Raw genomic sequence first — 7,357 nt, forward strand, 5'->3', positions numbered from 1 at the left:
TTCGAGTTCGACTCCCACCACGTCCTTTCGAGTTCGACTCCCACCACGTCCCTGGAAGTACCGCGCTCAACTTAGTTTATCCGCGCAGCGGCCTTGCTCGGCAAGGTTCGTGTTTCGGAGTTAAAGAGTTGAGAGAGGGTTGCACCACAAATAACAACTAAAAAACAAAAAAAACACAAAAAAACGAGTAGCCTCCTCAACTGTAGTGGCCCCCTCGGGCCTTGGGGAGGTGAATAATCTAAAAAAAAAAATATATATATATATATATTTATATATATATATATATCTGTTGACCAGCCTTGCAATCGTTCTTCATCTATTAGGCTGGCGCAAATGTATTTATAATACATTGTTTCCAGTTTAAGATGTTGAATGCTGGATCTTATTGATTCAACTCATGGTTTTACTTGTGTCTCTGTTTTTATGATAGGCAACTCATTTTATTATCTGTGAATTGTTATCTTGCTCTATAAACTTCATCTTTTCTCTTCCAGTAACTTCCAACTCTAATAGTGGTTGCTTGCAGCCTTGGTGGAAACAAAGATGTTAAAAAAAAAAATCATATATATATATATATATATATATATATATATATATATATATATATATATATATATATATATATATATATGTTATTAGTGTTAATATAATATACAATTTTCTTGGTAAACATCCTAAATATTGGCAGTTTAAGAAAAAAATTTTGGTATTTGTAAAATTTTATTAATATTGTAAAAGTTTCAGTACTGAGCATACTTGAAGTGTAAAGTTCTTAATTAATATTTCTACTGTGTTACAAATGGGAAAAAACCAGTTGTGGACATCCAGAAATGAACATAACCTTGTCATAGACATCCAATAATGAGTATAACCTTGTCATGAACATCCAGATATGAACATAACCTTGTCATGGACATCCAGCAATCAACATAACCTAGTCGTGGATATCCAGTAATGAACATAATCTTGTCATAGACATCTACTACTGAACATAGCTTTGTCATCGACATCCAGTAAAGAACATAACCTAGTCATAGGCATCTAGTAATTAACATAAATTTGCCATAGACATCCAGTAATGAACATAACCTAATCATGGAAATCCATGTAGGTGATTTTAATTATTGGAGTGAAAATAAAATGTAATAGAATAAAATTTATTTTTTTATTTTTAATAAACTTTTTCAAAATTGATGTTTTTTTTTGAAATTAACAATGTGATTAGCACTAAAGAACTTATTTAAACTCATACTCAATTTTTTATTTATTTATAAGTAACCAATGAACATAAACTTATCAGCCTTTCATATATTCATTAATTTATGATATGATTAAGCAACAAAACTTTTTTAATTTTTTGCTCCCTATTTTAATAACTAGATATATCTTTAAATAAAGAATTTTTGCATGCACTTAAAAAATATATATCAGAATCAACAATAGAAAGTTTCTCATCTTAGTTGATCATAAACTCATTTTTGTTAATAAAAATCACAAGTATCTTAAAAACTTTGGTAACAATTCAAAAACTAAAAGTTGACTGTTTTTGCATCTCTTTTGCACTGTAAAATCTTTTTTTGTCAATGAGTATTGGAGGATAAATGTACTCCATGATGTTTTTCTTTGGTACCACGTTTTATCTATTTTCTCTGGCCATTTATAGGTGTTTCCTTTTAAAAATGTCATCATGCTTACTTCAAACTCATTTTTATTTGTATTTTCAATGACTCTAGGAAAAGGTTGCCCCTCATATAAAACTATAATGTAACTTTTCTTTGATAGTTTTTTTTTGAGAAGAAACTAATGTACTGAATGGTACGTTATTTTGTTTCGATCCTCCAAACTAGTTACTTTCATCACTTTTGGGGTAAATTTCAGTTTCAGAAAATTGGAATCTAAAATTCGAAGACTGGAATCTATTTTTTTGCGTTGACACTTTTTCTTCTTTTTAAGTTTAAAAAAATCCATGCAGCAATTGTTATTGTAAATGGTATTTTCTCATTCAATTTAGTATTTTTTTGTTTCATCAGTTTTAGGTCAAAATAAGTTTCATTTAAAAGGAGATAGAATCAAATGAGATAGAATCACATAGTTTGAAGTGCCAAAATTAACTGTTTTAATAGGTGTTTTTTGACTGCATTTTAATAAAGAATTATTAATACCTCATATAACTTCATGGCCTATATTTTCCATATTAGAAGAATTGAGACCTGAAGTTTTTATGGACAAGCAATATGTTTGTGAAGAAGAGCTGGGTTCGGAATCAGTAAAATTTATACGACAAAATAAAATTGTTTGAATTTCTTTAGATGACTCATTGAAATTCAAGTTATTAATTTTGATGCAGAATTTGACTTATCAACCAAGATTGCAGATGTTGACTGTCTTTTGGATTAACAATTGGTATGTAAAGAAGTAGGGGGTTCAGAATAATATGTATTATAAGAAAAATTAGGAATTTATCAGATTCCTCTTGGAGAATTATTGGCATTTGCATTATTTGTTGCTGGTACAGGATTCGAAGATTCTTCATTTACTATGTCAATTTACTAACTATTGGTCAAAATCAAATATAGGATATACCTTCATTAGGCAAAAGTATTTTTAGCTTGGCGACTTTTTTAATAAAAATCTTTGAATAATTTTATCTTGTCTTTTGACAAAATTATTTCGATTTTTTTCTCTAATATTTTTAAATATTTGTTTTGGTATGTAGAGTCTTGAATCTTTTTTTGGTTTTGGCTTTTTGAGTCACAGAGTTATGAATCTTTTTTTGGTTTTGAATTTGAATTATAATCATGTCAACATGCTCTGGGTTAAAGAGGTACAGTCCTTCTGCATGCAAAACCCATTTTCCACTGTTTCAGCAGAAATTTTTATTATGGTTGTTTTTAAGAGTGGAGCAAAGTGTTGTCTTGAAGGACTTGTTTCAAATGTTACATTTTCCAAATCTTTACCACTTTTTGCCATAACAACTTATAAGGCCTTAATACTAAAGCCCAATTCATGGGTTGTAAGATAAGCATAGAATTTTGGTTGAGTACTATGACTTCAATATTATTGTCAGAGCAGAAATTGGACAAGTGCAAAGTTGTGATTTTTCCATTCAAACTTTGTGACTTTTTCCATCCAAAAAAATATAACTGGTTTTTCAATATTTTTCATAGTCTGCCAAGGATGAAAAACATTTGTCATATATTTGTAGAATGTTCTTGAGTACATCCATTCACTTTATGAGCAACCAATAACTCAGTCATGAAAATTTTTGAAACTAATGACGGTATTCTTGCATAGTTAAATACAAACATAGTATGTGCCAATTCTCCTGCAGCACTTACATTAATCAGAACAGTCAAATTTTCTTTCTCTGTTGCCTGAACAAGGATACAAATTTTTATCTCCTTTTCTAGCAAGAATATTTCCTGATTTTGGATTTGAGAAAAGCGCATTTTCATCTTCATGTTTTCATCAAAATATTTCATTATCTCAATGAGATTTATGTCTTTGAGATCACTTTCAACTTCCAAAAACCTTTTCTTGATACATTTTTGGGTAACATCTCTTGTAGTACATAAATTTTAGGCTACGCATTCAGCTATTTTAGAATGTTGTTTCAAAAATGCTATACACCATATCTTGCCATGTTTGTTATCTTTGAAAGGGGTTTCCTGGTCAACTATTATTTTTGGAGGTGTATAATCTTTTTTGTGAGCCATTTCTAAAACAAATAATAACTAGGTTTCTATAAAATATCCAATAATAGACAAACATGTTCATTAGTGGTACACAGAATTTTTATAATTTACAGCTTCTTGCTATATGGTAGTGGTGCAGTGGTAGAGCGCTTGCTTCATCAGCAAGAGGTTCCGAGTTCAATCCCACCACGTCCCTGGTAGTACCTTGCTTAACTTGTTTCTCAGTGTTGCTGCCTTGTTTGTCAAGGTTCCTGTTTTGGAGTTATAGATTTGAGAGAGGGTTATAACCACAATTAAGTAACACCCTGGTCTGTAGTGACCTTCATGGGCTTAGGGAGGTGAATTAACATAAAAAAAGCTACTGTATAGTAAAGAATAATAGAGTAAAATACTTTAAAAATCTGAATACATAAATATAAAATAAAATTTCAACATTCATCATTTATTGGAATTATTCAAATACTGCATACCAGTTATAAATATCAATAAACTATCAACAAACCTCTCTGGAGTAACAACAATGTGTGTTGGTCATGGTTAACAAATTAAAAAATACACATGGCAATTAAAATACCAGTTTACAGATGAAAATTACTACTCCCCTTATTCTTAAGAAAAGCCATTAATATCAATTTACAATCACAGAAACACTTTACACTCATGTATATACAGTAAATTCCTGTTAACTTGAATCTCCAAGGGACAAAGGAAATCGTTTAGATTATATATACATATATATATGTATATATATATATATATATATATATATATATATATATATATATATGTATATATATATATATATACATAAATATATATATATACATATATATATATATATATATATATATATATATATATATATATATATATATATATATATATATATATATATATATATATATATATGTCTATTTATATATGAGTAAATGTTCCAGGTAACAAAAGAAAAACTATTCAAACTAAGATGAGTAAAGTATATTTATTAGTTAAATTTTGACAAATATTTAAAAAAATTTTCTCTAACACTGTGTCTGTGTTAGAGGAAAAAAAAAATTTTTTTTTTAAATTTTAAATATTTCAAATATGTCAAATATTTTAAATATGTCAAAATTTAACTAATAAATATATTTTACTCATCTTATTTTGAATAGTTTTTCTTTTGTTACCTGGAATATTTACCATATTTGTTAAAAAATCTTTTGGCTAAACATTTCTATATATATATATATATATATATATATATATATATATATATATATATATATATATATATATATATATATATATATATATATTTATTGAAATTTTTAAAATTTAAATACCGTAAGATTGGGTGGCTTTGGCCCATTTTGCACCTTAATGTCTATTGCATGAAAGCCACAAAAGTTATTTCCTCAAACACTAAGTACTATTAGAAGTACATAGAAAGGACAGTTAAAACTATCTGTCTCCCATTTGAAAATTATTTACCTGAAGTGTCTTTTGGGTGGTTTAAATGGTGGGCCAAAGTCACCCTGTGTGTTAGGGTGACTTTGGCCCAACCCTGTAAAAAGGGACTAAAGGAAGCAAAACAACAATAAAAACAACAATATTTAGGCAAAGAAAATAAATTTACAAAAATAAAGTGACAAAAAAAGATTTAGTAACAAAGTTCTTGTATACAGTAAATAAAATATAGGTACAAAGTAAACAAGTAAAAGTACCAAGTAAACAAAACAGTTTAGGTATAAAGTAAACAAAAATGACTAAATAAATGTTTTAAAAAATTTAGTGAAAAGTTCTGGAACTGAATAATTACCTCTTTTCGAAATTTTCTTTGGTTCCTCAATAAAATCGACTATTTCAGATTGGGGAAAAAAAAGTTGCACTGCTGGTAGTGACCATTTCTAGTTAAGTCCATTTTTTTTCATAACTTCAGGAAAAAAAATTTCGAAAGTTACTTTAAAGTTATTCAATAGTTATTACATTAAATAATATTAGTTATTAAAATAATTAGTTATAAAGTTTACTAATTGATTAATTAAATATAAATAATTCAAAATAAATAAACAAACCTGTCCAGGATTTAACTCTCCATTGCATTTAACAATTAAATAACAATTCTCTACAAGATTTAACAATTTCTCCTTTTTACAAACATTTTTTGTTTTATAAATATTTTGAAAGTTCTTTTTGCCTAATGCTGAATGATCTAAAGATTCTGTATGACTTTCTACGACTAAACTTACATCCGCAAAAATTAGATTAGAAGTCTCAGTAGTTCCAGTATTTGTACTTGGGCCAGCAAAGTCAATGTTGTTGGTCTCAATTGTATTTATAATACAGATCGGTGTATCTACATTATTTGAATTTAATCTATTATTTTCATTTATAACACAAGATGATCTGTTGAACATAAGCTTTTACCTGGGACAGCACATACTTTTCGTCGCTTTGGTTTTTTAGAACCATCTGAGGGATCATCCAGTGACTTACATAAATGATCTAAAAATGATTGGCTTACTAAATCAATAGTTGAGTCTAAACCTACATTACAACATGGTAGTCGTGAAAGCACTTGAGACTTGTCTAATGGAAAAATTCCAGTTTTGCGAAAACCAACTCTAAGGGTATCATTTCCTTGTTCATTTAAGTTGGTAGTTAAACGGTCTAAAAGTCTAGGAAATTCATCTTTAGGAAGAGAAGCAGCTCTCCTTCCTTTTCCTTTCTCCTTCCATTCACACAATATTTTGCGCCAGTTAATCTTCATAGGTCTAAAGTAGGCAACATCTAATGGCTGCGTGAGATGTGTAGAGTTTGCTGGTAATGCCACAAATCCTATGTTATTGCTTTGACATGCATCCAGTACTGCAATGCTCCAATGTGAAGATACGTTATCACCTATAATGACACTTCTTCCTTGAGCCTTCTTAAGTCTTGGAAGAAGTAAAGAGAAAAACCAGTCATCAAAACATGTTGAGTCAAACCAACCACTTTTTGATCTCTTAAAACGTGCTTTTGGTGGCCCATGTTCCATCCATGTATTCCATAACGACTCAGCTTTGTAAACAACATAAGGTGGTAGCAATTTACCATTAGCATTGCCACAAAACATTACAGAGAACGAGGTCTTTGTAGAATTAATTATGGGTTCAGGATACTTACATCCACGCTTTGTTAATATTTTTTTTTTACCTGGATCATCACTGAGATTGGTTTCATCATAATTCCATATATTATCAGGTGATATATTACTTATTTCATTTGATAGATTTATAAAGTAATCAATCACAGTCGTTCCTATTTCTGCTCTCTTTCGCTTTATGTTGCTTGCAAATCTTACTGTGAGTTCTGGATTTCTTTTTAAAAAAGATCGAATCCAATTGCCACCTGGAAAATTATTTTTGAACTGAGTTATAACGACGCCTTTTTTCTCTAAATACCCTTTTACTATGCATCTTAAATCATATTTATCAACAGGAAAACCAAACTCAGATGATTTTATTGCATATGCCTTAAACATGTCTTTTTCTTTTGATGTAAATATTTGCTGACCACCATACTTTTTAGGATATGTCTGTTTTATTTTATTTTTTAATGTTGATCTTGGTATATCGAATTTCAATGCTGCTTGTCGTTGAGTAATTAAACCATTCTTTAAATCTTTTAATGCATTGTCT

The 7,357-nt window shown here is 28.9% G+C and overlaps 1 protein-coding gene across 1 annotated transcript in view; it reads left to right on the plus strand.

The window, feature by feature from the left end:
- The window catches only part of LOC101237421 (voltage-dependent P/Q-type calcium channel subunit alpha-1A), a 171,320-nt gene that overhangs the window by 145,030 nt on the left and 18,933 nt on the right, over positions 1-7,357 (plus strand). The gene's annotated exons all lie outside the window — the stretch shown is intronic.

The sequence above is a fragment of the Hydra vulgaris genome, chromosome 06 (genome assembly GCF_038396675.1).
Source record: "Hydra vulgaris chromosome 06, alternate assembly HydraT2T_AEP".
NCBI lineage: Eukaryota > Metazoa > Cnidaria > Hydrozoa > Anthoathecata > Hydridae > Hydra > Hydra vulgaris.